The following is a 16040-nucleotide window of genomic DNA, read 5'->3' as shown; positions in this document are numbered from 1 at the left end:
TTAGTACCACGTCTAAATTCCAACCAGGTGTAACCAAACGACGCTCCTTCGTGGTCTCAAAAGACTTAAGGAGGTCCTGTAGATCTTTATTGTTGGAAAGATCTAAGCCTCTGTGACGGAAGACTGATGCCAACATGCTTCTGTAACCCTTGATAGTGGGAGCTGAAAGAGATCGTTCTTTCCTCAGATATAAGAGGAAGTCAGCTTTTTTGAGTTACAGAGGTACTGGTCGAGGATACGGATACTGACTTGCACCAGTTTCGGAAGATTTCCCACTTCGATTGGTAGACTCTAAGGGTGGATGTTCTCCTTGCTCTAGCAATCGCTCTGGCTGCCTCCTTCGAAAAGCCTCTAGCTCTCGAGAGTCTTTCGATAGTCTGAAGGCAGTCAGACGAAGAGCGTGGAGGCCTTGGTGTACCTTCTTTACGCGTGGCTGACGTAGAAGGTCCACCCTTAGGGGAAGTGTTCTGGGAACGTCTACTAGCCATCGAAGTACCTCGGTGAACCATTCTCTCGCGGGCCAGAGGGAAGCGTCAACCTTGTCCCTTCGTGAGAGGCGAACTTCTGCAGTACCTTGTTGACAATCTTGAACGGAGGGAATGCATATAGATCTAGATGTGACCAATCTAGTAGAAAGGCATCTATATGAACTGCTGCTGGGTCCGGGATTGGTGAGCAAAATATTGGGAGCCTCTTGGTCATCGAGGTTGCGAAGAGATCTATGGTTGGCTGGCCCCAGGTGGCCCAAAGTCTCTTGCATACATCCTTGTGGAGGGTCCATTCTGTTGGAATTATTTGTCCCTTCCGACTGAGACAATCTGCCATGACATTCAAGTTGCCTTGGATGAACCTCGTTACTAGTGATATGTCTAGACCTTTTGACCAGGAGAGGAGGTCCCTTGTGATCTCGTACCATGTCAGAGAGTAGGTCCCTCCTTGCTTGGAGATGTACGCCAAAGCCGTGGTGTTGTCCGAGTTCACCTCCACCACTTTGCCTTGAAGGAGAGACCTGAAGCTTTTCCAGGTCAGACGTACTGCCAGTAGCTCCTTGCAGTTGAAATGCATTGTCCTTTGACTCGAGTTCCATAATCCCGAGCATTCCCGACCGTCTAAAGTCGCACCCCAGCCTACGTCCGATGCGTCCGAGAAGAGAACGTGGTTGGGAGTCTGAACAGTCAGGGGAAGACCCTCTCTAAGGTTGATATAGTCCTTTCACCAAGTCAGACAAGACTTATCTTTCCGGAAACCGGGATCGAGACCGCTTCTAGCGTCTTGTCCTTTTTCCAGTGAAAAGCTAGATGGTATAGAAGAGGACGGAGGTGTAGTCTTCCTAGTGACACAAATTGATCCACGGATGACAGTGTCCCTACCAGACTCATCCACAGCCTGACTGGGCAGCGTTCCTTCTTCAGCATCTTCTGGATGGATAGCAGGGCTGGGGGCTGATCGTCTTGTTCAGCAACGTCCTCATCAGAGGGTTCCTCATCCGAAACTGATGAGGAAACGGCAACGGAGTGGGCAACGTCTGACTCGCTGAATCCGGTCGCACTGGTGGATGCGTGACGGAGCCGGACGCAATATCATGGAACTGCTGCACAGTCTGTGAACTGTCAACAACCATGGGTGCGCGAGGAAGTACAGCGTCAACCCGAAACTGTCTAGACTGTCTGGGTTGTGCAGTCAACACCCTACCGGGTTGCTGAGGTTGACGCACTGCGTCACAACAAGTCACCTCTGCTGGTTGTTGAACGTCCTGAACGTCAACAACCACCTCCGAGCGTCGCTTAACGTCAACGTGCGACTGGCAACCCACACTGGGTCGCATCGGTGGAGGAACCACCTCAACTGGCAGACGCGAGTAGGTTACCTCAGCGTCAACAGGGCGCACAACCGACCGGTTGGAAGGTTGTTGGCCAGAAGGAGGAACCACCTCAACTGGCAGACGCGAGTAGGTTACCTCAGCGTCAACAGGGCGCACAACCAACCGGTTGGAAGGTTGTTGGCCAGAAGGTTCTTCTCCGCATTTAAGTCCTCTATCAAGGACGCAAGCTTGGACTGCATGTCTTGCAGCAAAGCCCTTAAGGGTCTACGGGAGCAGGTGTGGCAACAGACGGGGTTAGCGACTGAGGCGGAACCATTTACCATCCCTGAAAGCCTTGTTATGTGTGACATAATAGTACAGCAAAACTTCAAAGGCTCGACAAAAGTTGAGAAGTTGACCTGTAAACAACTTGGAGCGTCTCCTGGCTAGGCGCCAGGGCGAGTCTACCAGAATTGAGAAGTCTATCTGGGCAGAGGCATGAACTCCCAAGCCGAGAACTTCTCTCGTGTCCTATCAGACTCTCGCTCTATAAGCCAGTTTAAAAGAAGGGAAATCAAAGGCTGTATCCCTAAAACTCCTCCTGGTGCAAAAACCAGTCGCCTAACCAACGTAACGCTCTCTAGGAGAGCGAGAGAGCACTAGCTTAAAAACAACGGCTTCGAAGTAGCTAGGCCTAGTGTAAGTTCTGACGTTTAGGCGAACGAGGAGCAGCAGTTACAAGATCCGGACGAAGATCCTTAAAAAATCATCATGATTTAATTAAAGTTCATAGGAGGCTAAGCAGCTTAAGGCTCCTCTCCAAATGACAGTCCTCAAGGGAATATCAGTAGGAGGGAGAACAGCACTTTCTCAGCTACAGGAACCTTGTCCGATAAAAGCTAGGTTACCTCAGTGAGTCTCTCACTGGTGCATTAGTAGCAGACCAGAAGGCAACGTCATGTAACTGCTTGACAGTCTGTGAACTGTCAACAACTGAAATGTCAACCACAACAGGTGCGTGAGGACATACAGTGTTCACTCGAGACTGCTTTGACTGTCTATACTGAGCAGTCAAAACAACTCTAGAATGCGGAGGTTGACGCACCGCGTCAAAACAAAACAACTTAGACTGTTGTTGTACCTCGCGAACGTCAACGGAAGGTTCCGTGCGTTACTGAACGTCAACATGCGGCTGGCAGGGTACACTGGAACGCATGGGTGGCGGGACTCTCTCAGCTGGAGTGCGGCAGAAGGTCGCCTCAGCGTCCAGAGGACGCACAACCGTGGTTGGTTGTAGGCTAGAGGTTGGTGCAGTGTCAACCTTCTCCGCACGAAAGTCCAGCATCAATGACGTTAACTGAGACTGCATGGTCTGCAGCAAAGACCACTTAGGGTCTACAGGAGCAGGTGCGGCAACAGACGGTGTGACTGCCTGATGCGGTACCGCTTTGCCTCTCTTAGGAGGTGAGCAGTCGTCGGAAGACTGCAGCGAGTCCGAACTGACCCAGTGGCTACAACTGGGCCGTTGGACTTGCGCGGAAGGGACCGACTTGCGCTTAATAAGCTGCGAGACCTTGGTCCATGGTTTCTTACGAGAAACCTCTTCCGCAGACGAGAAATAAATGGGCTCTCTCGTCTTTGTGTGGGTGGGGCGATCTTGGGTAGATACGCCCGAAACCACGGAGGGAAACGTCTGTTCGTTGATCAAGGCCTGACGAACCCATAAGTCGTTCGACATTACTTCTCCCCTGGGCTTGGGAGCTTGCAAGAGGTCCCGGACTAGGTGAACGACAGGCACGAACAGACGAACCCTCGGACGCAACACTGTAACACTTTGCGCATATCACTTTATCACTTTGATTTTCTGTTTTGCACTTATTTCACTGAAATCGAAACTTTTACTGATTTCTACCTGAAACACGCAATTCTACCCTAATTTAAAAGGTAGTAATTGCGAAATCAGTCGTATAATGCAGCTCATTAATACTAGCAAAAAACAGAAAACATATATAAAGATAAAAATTTCAGTGGCTGGGAAAGAGACTAAACACTAGTTCAAATAAACTACGTTTACAATCTCTCACCGCACATAGCCTGGGGACAAGAATAAAACCCTAGAAACGTTTTACCTTCTTCCCCGTACAGCGACTAGGGACGAGAGTAACGCGAGAACAACGTTACCCGCTTGAACGGAACGTTTTCTCTCCTCTCTCTCCCTCCGTCTCTATCTCTCTCTCTCTTTCTCTCTTGATTTCGCACCTAAGAGAAGAGCCCAATTATATATCGTCAAAAAAACATGTTATTTGACTAAAGGAAAAAAAAAAAACTGAAAGGTTTTCCAATAAAAAGTTCCTTTAATTTAGAATTTAAAACATTAAAGCTAAGAAAGAATGAACAAAACGTCAGAATCGATTTACTCTTACTGCAAAGTGAAACCGTGATACACTCTCTCTCTATCGTAACGATAGAGCGCATGTTGAACGTCCAGAACGTCAACAACTGCGTAGTCTAAAAAACTAAACGTTAGTTCATCTTTGAAAACAGTGCGAAGACTATCAAAGAAATTCTTTCATAAAACATTAAATTTAAAAAGTTTTAAATTCTTTAAAGGCTAAATACGATATAACGGGCTCAACGTTGATTAACTTCGGTTCCAAGTTAGGACCGCCTACTATCAGGAAAGGTCGCATATAAACAAAACATAAAAATTATCTTTATATGTTTATAATAAATGGAAAGTTAATCGAAGAGGCCTAATAAAGGCGGAGAGATATAAAATATATAGATCTATAACGTGTTAAGCAAAATTACTAAAAACCTAAACACACTTCCGTCTAAGGGAAGGGTCGGCCATTTAAAAGTGAAAGAGAGTCCATACTCTCTTTGTCACCCTAATTAAATCTATCCAAAACGAGTTCAAGTTTTGAGATGAAGATAAAACACCTGCATAGCGAAAGCTCAAAACTAGAATAGTGTACTTCACCAAATAGTTGTGAAAACAAATCCAGTTAGTAACAGCGTATTAGTAGGTCTTGCCGGTAGCCCGACAGAGAGAAAATTGGTTCTGTGTTTACATTGAGTACTGAGTACCTGCTAGACAGATGGCGCTGTTGATGTACACCCCCTACCTGCATAGCGATCGCTGGCGTCTTTTGAACGTAGAGTTTTCTGTCGAGCAACAGAGTTGCAGCCTATATAATCACCGGCTAAGTTTAATATTGAAAAACAAATTTTTATAGCATTTTTTTGCAAGGACGTACCGGTACGTCCATGGGGGTAAAGGGATGGCTTTTGTGAAACGTACCAGTACGTCCTTTGGGGGTAAAAGGGTTAATTGGCATGGATTCTCATATACTCAAATATGAACCAAGTTTGAAGTTTTTGTGACAACGATGGTAAGGGACCTCTGGTTGTGGTTTCACACGCCCCAGTTTTAATACCGACAGCCTATAAGGGTGAGCGAGCTGGGTATATTCCTGGCATTCCATGCAACTTTTTTCTCTGGTATATTTAGCAGTATTCATACCTTAGAAATGGTGCTTTAAGGAGCATTTCACAGAGCGACATAGGTTGAGCCCAGAAATGGTTGTTGTAAAACAACGTACAAAAACTTATGCATAAGTACTTGGAAGCTATTAATTGGTTCAATAAACCAGCTAATGCTTATTTCATAAAAAAACAGAAAAACTGACGCAAGCAATTCCAAATAAAACATGCTCAGTAACCCACCATAAGTCTCACAAAAGTAAATATTGTAATGTACTTATGGCAATGAAATAGTGTTTACTTTTTACATGATCGATGTTATTATGCCCTGGGCCCCATTAGTCATAGAGAGAAAAATGCCACAACAGCCAGTTCTCATCCATTTCTAATAGTAAATACCAATTTCGCTGGAATTTACAGTATCATATATTAAACTAAAAAATGTTAGGTGTTGGCCTTAGGGGGAAATATACAAATATGATAAAGAACCATATAATGTACAAAAAAAATACTTCTAAAAAGTCATATTTCACCAGTGTTTTGTGATGTGGTTATATTGTATATACTTTAATTTGACAGCTGTTTTTTTGGTCCTATAAAGCAGGGGAACCCTACTCTCTACAGGACCTCCACTGTCATTTTATCTTGTTCGTTCAGTTAAAGTAGTTGCAAATTCGACATTATTCACCAATTGATATGATTCCAATAACTCACTAAATGCTAAAGCATCAGGATTTGATGCGTCATCCATCTAAAGATTGAAGTCTCCACAAATAACTAATTCACAACTTAATCACACCCATCTAACCTAGTCTAGGGTGCCATTTCCTTGTTGCTTAACGGTACCTAACACTACTTAATCACCCTCTATGGTATTGTAACACATTTTAGACCCTACAATACAACATGGAAGTTACAGATGGCTAAAATAAAAAAAAAAAATAAAAAAAAAAAATTCCAAAGATTATGACGTCAGTGACTTCGAGTAATGCAAGTAAGCCTACGGCTATATTAGTTTCTGGTAATACATGTTATGGGGTAAATGTAGTTTGTTGGTTCAAGTGTAAACATTCTTATTATATATAAAATAGATTTCCCTTAAGAAATATGATTGTGTTAATATTGCTAGGAGTGAGGCAGATTGTAAAGCAAACACTGGATGAGCTAAGACTATGGCAGTCTAAGGGGAGGGGGGGGGGGGGTGACAGAGGGGTGTTAAGTAAGATGGTAAGTACACAGCTCCTAGGTTAGGTTAGGTGGGGATGTTTAGATTAGGTGCACTCGTGAAGAGGTTTTGTAGAATGACGGACACAGGTTTTGTAGTTCAATTGGCACGGCTTACGAGGGCCTAGGAAATGGGCAGTTAAGTTACATTTACTATATAGGCAGGAGGCCCGGTTCGTTGTTTTACAATGGCTCTGATATTGGTAAAGAGGTTATATATGTTATAGTTCCAGCTAGGTCATTTTCTAATAGGATAACTCCTGTTTTCTTCGAAAATGTCATTTACAGGAACTAAAAAAATGGGCGTATGCTACAAATAGGCCTATGCTTCATGTTCATAAAAAATAACAATTTACTATAGCCTAATTATAATGTGATATCTTCTAATATAAAAACTTAGGCAAATTTGTATATCAGCGGCCAGTTCCTCATGCGTTGATTAAAAATGGACATCAACTAACATGACAAATTCGAAGATAATTTGTATTTTTCCTAACCATACAAACCTTAGCTATTTACAAAGGGTATTACTTTTAGCGCAGCTGAAATGACGAGCCAATAGTTTTTAACGAGGGTTAATTACCCCCGCGCTAGTTAGCGGGGGGTGGGGAAGGGTAGCTTGCTACCCCTCCCCCCTCTACACACCGGTGACTTGCTTCACTTCACTTAGAGGTAGGACTTGACTTGGGGGTCAGGGATGGTGGGCACATATGTGTAAATAGCTAAGGTTTGTATGGTTAGGAAAAATACAAATTATCTTCGAATTTGTCATTTGTTCCGTAACCGAAATACAAACCACGCTATTTACAAAGGGTGACTTACCCCTTAGGAAGGGTGGAAAGTCCCCAGCCTTACTGACTTCGGCTTGCCCGGGGGCTCGATCCCTCAGTGAGCAGCACTAGAGAGAGGGAGCCCCTGTACCTCACAGGTTCCTAGCATCGCTAGGAACGAGTGGCCTACATAAGTAGTGTGAGGAGGAGAGTGTGACTCGTCCTATGAAGTTGACCTTGAGACCTTCAGATAGGAATTCTAGGATAGGACGTTCCCCATACCACCTCGTCAGGGTATGGGAGACGCAACAGTATTAAGCTTAATACTAGGAGCACAAAGAAGCATGGGTTACCTGCAGAGGTCGAGGTCAGCTATGCGAGGACCAGGATGCTGCTTCCCCAAGAGAGGGGAGAATGAAGAAAGAAGTAAGGGTCAGACATACTCTTTCATTCACACAGACTAAGACCGGGTAACAACGCCCTCAACCTACTGCTACTTGTCCAAAAAGGAGCCTGAGGTTAGACCAGCTGTTGTGCAGCCACCACAGGGCCGATAGAGAACGTATCGAGGCTCCTGTGGGTCACGTCTTGCAGGTAGTGGGCTGTGAAGGTCGTTTGACGCTTCCAGACCCCAGCTTGAAGTACCTGCGTCACAGAGAAGTTTCTCTTGAAGGCCAGGGATGTAGCAATACCCCTGACATCGTGGGCCCGAGGGCGACGTGACGGAGGAGGGTCAGGATTCAGGGCATGGTGGATAACCCTTCGAATCCAAGCAGAGATGGTGTTCCTGGTGACCCTACTCTTTGTCCTGCCTGTGCTCACAAACAAAGCTCGCACATGAGGACGGACTGCAGCCGTTCTCTTCAAGTAGTACCTCAGACACCTCACTGGGCATAGTAGCAGCTGGTCTGGGTCGTTTGTTACAGAACGGAGACTCGCGATCCTGAAAGAGTCGAACCGAGGATCCGGCACTCCAGGATTCTGAGTCTTAGCCACAAACTCAGGGACGAACCTGAACGTTACCTCCCCCCATCCCCTTGAATGGGCGATGTCGTACGAGAGACCATGAAGTTCACTAACTCGCTTGGCCGAGGCCAAGGCGAGTAGGAAAGCCGTCTTCCAAGACAGGTGGCGATCGGAGGCCTGGCGTAATGGCTCGAAGGGAGGTCTCTTGAGAGACCTGAGGACTCGAACCACGTTCCAAGGAGGGGGTCTCACTTCCGACTGGGGGCAGGTAAGCTCATAGCTACGTATGAGTAAAGAGAGTTCTAGCGATGAAGAAATATCCACGCCCTTCAATCTGAATCCCAAGCTTAAGGCTGAGCGATAGCCTTTCACTGCCAAGACAGAAAGGCGCATTTCTTCTCGCAGATACACAAGGAAGTCCGCTATTGCTGGAATAGTGGCATCGAGTGGAGAGATACCCCTTCCACGACACCAACCACAAAAGACTCTCCACTTCGCTTGGTAGACTCCCTCAGAGGACCTTCGCAGGTGCCGAGACATTCTCTCCGCAACCTGTTGCGAAAAGCCTCTCTCCGCGAGGAGACGCTGGATAGTCTCCAGGCGTGAAGCCGAAGCGAGGCTACGGCCCTGTGAGGGACACCGGAGTGGGGTTGTCTGAGAAGCTCGTGTCGTGGAGGAAGCTCCCTTGGGAGTTCCGTCAGGAGTTGCAGAAGGTCCGGAAACCATTCCGCGTGATGCCATAGCGGAGCTACTAGAGTCATGGAACAGTTGACCGATAGTCTGGTCCTGTTGAGCACCCTTCTCATCAGACAGAATGGTGGGAAGGCGTACACGTCGATGTTGTCCCACCGTTGCTGGAAAGCATCTTGCCAGAGTGCCTTGGGGTCCGGGACTGGTGAGCAGTACAGGGGCAGCTTGAAGTTCAAGGCTGTCGCGAACAAGTCCACCGTCGGGGAACCCCACAAAGTCAGGACTTTGTTGGCTATCTGAGGATCCAAAGACCACTCGGTACTCACTATCTGCAAAGCCCTGCTCAGACTGTCGGCGAGCACATTCCTCTTGCCAGGAATGAAGCGAGCTGATAGTGTTATCGAGTGGGTTTCAGTCCACCTCAGAGTCTCTACTGCAAGATGGGATAGCTGTTGCGAAAAAGTGCCTCCCTGCTTGTTGATATAAGCCACTACCGTGGTGTTGTCGCTCATCACCACCACGGAGTGACCCGCCAGGAACCGTTGGAACTGTTGAAGGGCCAGAAAGACGGCCTTCAATTCTAGCAGGTTGATGTGTAGGCACTTTTCTGATTCTGACCAAAGGCCTGAGGCCCTCTGGTTCAGAACGTGCGCCCCCCACCCTTCTTTTGACGCGTCCGAAAACAGAGTCAATTCCAGTGGGAGGACGAGAAGACTCACTCCCTTTCGCAGGTTCTCGTCGGCCAGCCACCACCGCAAGTCCGTCTGTTCCAGAGACCCCATTGGGATCAGAATGTCCGGGGAATCGGATCCTTGATTCCACCGGATTCCACCGGAACTTGAGCCGCCATTGAAGGGATCTCATCCTGAGGCGGCTGTTTGGAACCAGACGGGCCAGGGAGGATAGGTGGCCTAAGAGACGCAACCACGATTGGGCGGGGAGTTCTTTTCGCCTGAGGAAAGGTTCCGCCACCCTCCTCAGCCTTGCTATCCGGTCGTCTGATGGAAAGGCTTTGTGGAGATTGGTGTCTATTAGCATGCCTAGATAAACCAGTCGTTGGGACGGCTGCAGAGAGGACTTCTCGAGGTTTACCACGATCCCCAGATCCTGGCAAAGATCTAGAAGCCTGTCTCGGTGTCGAAGAAGGGTCGACTCCGAGTCTGCTAGGATCAGCCAATCGTCTAGGTAACGAAGGAGACGAATGCCGTTCCTGTGCGCCCAAGTCGAAATCAGGGTGAACACTCTGGTGAACACCTGAGGAGCTGTGGAGAGACCGAAACACAGCACCTTGAACTGGTAGATCTTGTTGTCTAGGCAGAATCTCAGGTACTTCCTGGAGGACGGATGGATTGGGATCTGGAAGTACGCATCCTTTAGATCCAGTGTACACATGAAGTCTTGTGGTCTCACCGCAAGTCTGACCGTGTTTGCTGTCTCCATGCTGAACCGGGTTTGTTTGACAAACCTGTTCAGAGCTGAGAGATCGATGACGGATCTCCAGCCTCCAGTAGCCTTCTTTATAAGAAAGAGTCGACTGAAGAAGCCTGGAGAGCCGTCCACGACCTCCTGGAGAGCACCCTTCTCGAACATGGTCTCGACTTCGGCCTGAAGGGCCAGCCCCTTTGCCGATCCCATGGCATAGGAGCTCAACGACACTGGATTCGCTGTTAGGGGAGGTTGAGATGACGTGAACGGGACGCGATAACCTTGGCCGATCACTGAGACCGTCCAAGCATCGGCCCCGTGATGTTGCCACCTGCGGACGCAACGCTGAAGGCATCCCCCCACAGGTGGACACGCAGGGGGACTGCCACCCCTAGGGCTTGCGGCTGCGGCCGCCACCCCTAGAAGTCTTGCCTCCCCTGGAGGACTTACTGCCCCTCTTGACCTTGGCTGGAAAGGGCTGGGGCTTAGACACCACTTTCTTAGCTGCCGGTGCCTGTTTGGGAGCCTTACGAGGCTGTTGCTGCTGTTGTGGCGGGGCTGGAGGCTTATAGGGCCGAGTTGTAAGGGCCCTGTGGAGGAGGGAGTCCGTGCTGGATTTCCTCCACCTCTCAGCCGTTCGCTCCAAGTCTTGAGGCTCAAACAGGCTCTCCCCCAGGAGGGAGGCATGTCGGAGCCTACACACATCTACGGCGGGGACCTTCGGATGGAATCTCTCGGACACAGCATCGCGACGCTTCAACACCGAGTTGGCCCACAGGGTGGTAACCTGGTGCGCCAAAAACTCGATGGAGCGGGTGCCCGAGAGCAAGAAGGTCTCTAGGGCCTTCCTATTGGTCTCCTTGGACAAGTCCTCCGATCGCAATAGGATGCCCAGAGATCCTAACCAGAAGTCCAGCCACGAAGTGGCCTGCATGGCACACTTAGCGACCTTCTCGTGGTTAAGGATCTCTGCCGCCGAGAACGACACCTGCCGGGCAGAGAGTTTCTCCAAGGGAACTCCCTTCGCCAGCTCCTCCACAGAGTGATGGAGAGGAAGAGCGAGGTTGTGCTCACCCAGGATCTCGAAATACCTCCTCTGCTGAAGGCGAGGAGGAGGGATGAGTTTGTTCCCGGCAGTGGAACGACTGGAGGAGGCAAGAAGTGCGAGCTGAGCATTGGCCCTAGCTCTGGCACTCTTCAGCCCCCGAGACCAGGGCAGAGCTGCACTGGTCTTAGGGGCCTTCCGAACGTCAAACACTTCATCCAGAATCGTGTCTTTGCCTTCACGGGGGGGGATGACTGGATCCGTAAGACTGTTAAGTTGCCTTATCAGGCTTAGGACCTGCCAGAAGGCATGTTCGGACTCTTGCTGTTCTCCTCCCTGCGGGCTGGCAGCTAAGTCTCCTGCCCGGTGATACGTGGACATTCCCCTGGGTAGTCGTGGGTTCCTGACAAATCCTTGCAGAGGATTTAGGGATGGTCTTGGAATCCTTGGGTTCCCTCCTGGGAGGGATACAGGATCCCAACAACGAGGTTCGAGGGGCCCCTTCCTCACGAGACGATTCTCCTGCCTGAAGCGAAGTCTCCCCCCCTGGTGCCGAGGGGAAGACTAACGCCCCACTGGACTCACCTGAGGACGGAAAGGCCTCGTCCACGGGAGAAGGAGAGAGTACTCGTGCAGGAGAGGGGACCCTCGAGACCGACCTCTTGGGAACCAACTTCGCCCTGGGGGAAGTCACCACGAAGTCCACTCCTCTCTTTCTCTTCAGCGTAGGAGAGACAGCCGCTGGTTTGTTACCCTGGCCGGCGAGTGCTGGTTTCATAACCCTCACTAACGCCCGTGCCAGCGGACCAAACCAAGTCTGCTGCTCCAAGGACACAGAGTCCGAAATCCTCGCTAAGGTGAAAGGGATCGGGCGATCCTTTGGAGTGGACACGACGGTACCTGCCTGAAAAGAAGGTGGGGAAGAATGCTGTACTGACCTGTCTTCGTCCTGCACTACCAACCTGTGCTTGGATGGAGGTGATCCCGAGTGCCGTCTAGGAGCACGCGTCCCTGCTGCTACCACCGGCTGTGCAATTCGCCGCGAACTATGGTCGCGTGAGGGCGAACGGTCGCCCAAAGGCGAATGGTCGCGCGGGAGATCGCGCGGGCGCACAGGCGAGCGGTCGCGCGGGCGCGCAGGCGAGCGGTCGCGCAGGCGAGTGGGCGTGAGGATGGGCAGGTAAATGAACACGTGTCCGAGGCGACGAACGCAAGCGATGGCGCGACGGCGAGGGATCGTGCTGCCGCGTAGGTGAAGAAGATCGCTGGCGATAATGACCGCGTGATGGTAAGCGATGGCGAGCAGCATGTGTAGGTGAATGATCGCGTGATAGGGTGCGATGGTGATCAGCATCCGCAAGAGGGCGATCGTTCAGGGTTGTGCGATGAGGAGCAGCATGCGTAAGCGGGCGATCGTGCAGGGTTGTGCGATGGCGAGCAGCATGCGCAGGTGAATGATCGCGTGAAAGGGTGCGATGGTGATCAGCATCCGCAGGAGGGCGATCGTTCAGGGTTGTGCGATGAGAAGCAGCATGCGTAAGCGGGCGATCGTGCAGGGTTGTGCGATGGCGAGCAGCATGCGCAGGTGAATGATCGCGTGAAAGGGTGCGATGGTGATCAGCATCCGCAGGAGGGCGATCGTTCAGGGTTGTGCGATGAGGAGCAGCATGCGTAAGCGGGCGATCGTGCAGGGTTGTGCGATGGCGAGCAGCATGCGCAGGTGAATGATCGCGTGAAAGGGTGCGATGGTGATCAGCATCCGCAGGAGGGCGATCGTTCAGGGTTGTGCGATGAGGAGCAGCATGCGTAAGCGGGCGATCATGCAGGGTCGTGCGATGGCTAGCAGCATGTGTAGGTGATCGCTGGCGAGCTGGTGATCGCTGGCGAGTTGGTGATCGCTGGCGAGCAGAAGGTCGACGCGTGTCCTGTGAGAGGACAGGTGGTGCGGCGCGTTCACGAGCAGGAACGGGAAGATCGCTGGCGCGTTGGCGAACATGTGTTTCTGACACACGCGCAGCACGATGTTGCGTAGCCACAGGACCAGGTGGATGGTGAGCAGGGAGTTCAGCAGGAACTAAAGGGTGGTCAGAGACCGCAGGGCGATGGTCCTCAAATGAGCGCTGACGCTCGAAAGAGAGCTGACGAGCAGGAGAGCGCTGGCGAGGGGGGCGAACATCAGGAGAGAGCCGACGAGCAGGTGAGCGTCGGCGAGCAGGAGATCGTCGACGAGCAGGAGATCGCTGGCGAGCAGGAGATCGTCGACGAGCAGGAGATCGCTAGCGAGCAGGAGATCGCTGGCGAGCAGGAGATCGTGGCGAGCAGGAGAGCGCTTGTGCGCTAGCCCTGCTCGCGTAAGGGAAGAATCCCTTAGCCCCGAAGGGACAGTTGCCCGTCGGGTGACGAGTTCTCCAGAAGGCGAAGATCCGGCAGGAGATGGTGAGCGGTCTGCAGAGAGGTTCAAGGAGGGCGGAGCAGTCGGTTGAGGCTGACGAGGAGAGTCCCCCCCGGAGGACGAAGACCCAAAAAGGCGCCTCTTAGTCCCCCTGTAAGGGGAAGGGAGGCCCTTGTGGCGTAGAGGGCGGTGAGCCTTACGGCGGAGGCGACCTCGGGGGAGATCGTCGGGACCATCGGTCCTCCGAAGGGGAGTCTCCGTCAAAACACTTCCCTCAGAAGGAAGCTGGGTAGCAGTCGAGACCGAAGGACTCACTTCCCCTTCGAAGGATGCACGGAAGGAGGAGAGCCTTGAGCACCATCACCAGCAACAGCACCTGCGTCGGAAGGCCCAGCCACGTCGGAGGCCTCTGTCACCACGACGTCGACAATAGACAGAGGGTCTACCTCCGCTACCACCGGCGACTGTTTAACAGCGGCCCCCAACGAGACAAGGTCAATAAGAGCGACCCTGGAGGGCAAGCCCTTAAGCCCCAGGGACGACCAAATCTGTAAAAGATCATCACTGGATAAGGCATTATTATCAATAACCTCCCCCGGAGGAGGAGGGGGAACCGCCTCGCTATGGGAGGCGACGCCCTCTCCCCCCACCGAAGGTAGGGAAACAGAACAAGGGCCTGCGCTCCCACTCGGACGACTCTCCTTACTAAGGAGGCGGACGAGGGGGAGCTTCGGAGGAGGTTTGGGCGGCGGAAGAAGAGTCCCGAGAACCTTCCTCCTTCAAGGCTAACCCCGGAGGAGAACGGTCTCTCTTGGACTTCTTCTTACGCCGACGGCCAAACCTCTCCCACTGGGAGGCAGACCACTCCCTGCACTCACGGCACATGTTATCCTGGTCGCACCGTCGGCCCCGACATTGAGGGCAGAGGGTGTGAGGATCCGTAATAACATCCGACATGAAAGTCCCACAAGGACGGCCGGCAACTCCAGGGCATGTATGCATAGTAAATAAAAGAAAATAACTGAAGGTCAACTTCCAACCAATCACACAAGCTGAAAAGAAAAAGCAGAAAATTAAAGGCTGTCACGAAGGCGATGAACAGACACGTCTGATCACCGCCGAGCCAAAAGTGAAGTGAAGCAAGTCACCGGTGTGTGGAGGGGGGAGGGGTAGCAAGCTACCCTTCCCCACCCCCCGCTAACTAGCGCGGGGGTAATTAACCCTCGTTAAAAACTATTGGCTCGTCATTTCAGCTGCGCTAAAAGTAATACCCTTTGTAAATAGCGTGGTTTGTATTTCGGTTACGGAACAACTAAACTTTCACCGGTTTCATTGTAGTGTATTACAGGGCAATGTAACTTAGGAAAACAACTACTTTTTCTTAAAGAAAAAATTACACTCTCTTCGAAAATGACACTCGTTCCCGTCGCAAATGAATAGTTTCAGAAATATATATACATCTATATCCTCCGATAATGGGGGACCCCCAGTGGGAACTCGGGGTTTTGGGTGGGGAAAACATACTGGGGAATCGATATATAAACTTAAAACAAGCCTTTTCTTCTCTATACATTACCTTCTTGAAATTATAATAACCGGAGGAAAATACAAAACAGTATATCTGGATAAACTTTGGAGGCGCCGTTGCAAAGATTGTGTCATGAAAAAATACTGCAACCAGTGCTGCCAGCGTCCGATGTAGATCAAATGTTATTTTGTGACCTGTCATACTACTAGGCTAGGTTAGGTGGGTTTGTTAGGTTCTGTGCCCTTTTTGTACTTTTTATATATTGAGTAAAACTTATATGTAGAGCTTATTTAAAAGACGTATGAAAATATCTATCATTACAATCGTTAGTAATGTCAGCGTGCCGTTGGTAACTCTGTGTACCATACGTCAACGTTGGTAACACTGTGTATTATTGGTAACGTTGCTAATGTTATCGTTCGCAGTACATTCGTAAGAGAAGTGAACTCAAAGTTATCCGAATTGGTTGATCTGTTTGTTTCCGATTGAAATGAACATCAAATTCGGTTAAATCACGTTATTTACTATAGGCAAACATATATTTTCTGTTCGAAATCCCACCCTGTAATACAATAAAAAATTACCCTTTCACCTTAACCTAACCAACAAGCCGAGTCCTTACCTACTTACCTAATGGGGGGGGGGTGGCTAACGGCCCAATGCGACCCCCCCTTACACTGCCGAATTATAAATTAGACATAATAATACATACA

General features: G+C 50.1%; 1 protein-coding gene across 1 annotated transcript in view; it reads right to left on the bottom strand.

The window, feature by feature from the left end:
- The window catches only part of LOC137622264 (ankyrin repeat domain-containing protein 30A-like), a 112256-nt gene that overhangs the window by 95909 nt on the left and 307 nt on the right, over positions 1-16040 (bottom strand). The gene's annotated exons all lie outside the window — the stretch shown is intronic.

This window comes from Palaemon carinicauda, chromosome 29 (assembly GCF_036898095.1).
Source record: "Palaemon carinicauda isolate YSFRI2023 chromosome 29, ASM3689809v2, whole genome shotgun sequence".
NCBI classification, from domain to species: Eukaryota; Metazoa; Arthropoda; class Malacostraca; order Decapoda; family Palaemonidae; genus Palaemon; species Palaemon carinicauda.
The sequence above is the reverse complement of the archived record's forward strand: the minus strand, read 5'-3'. Positions and strand labels throughout refer to the sequence as shown.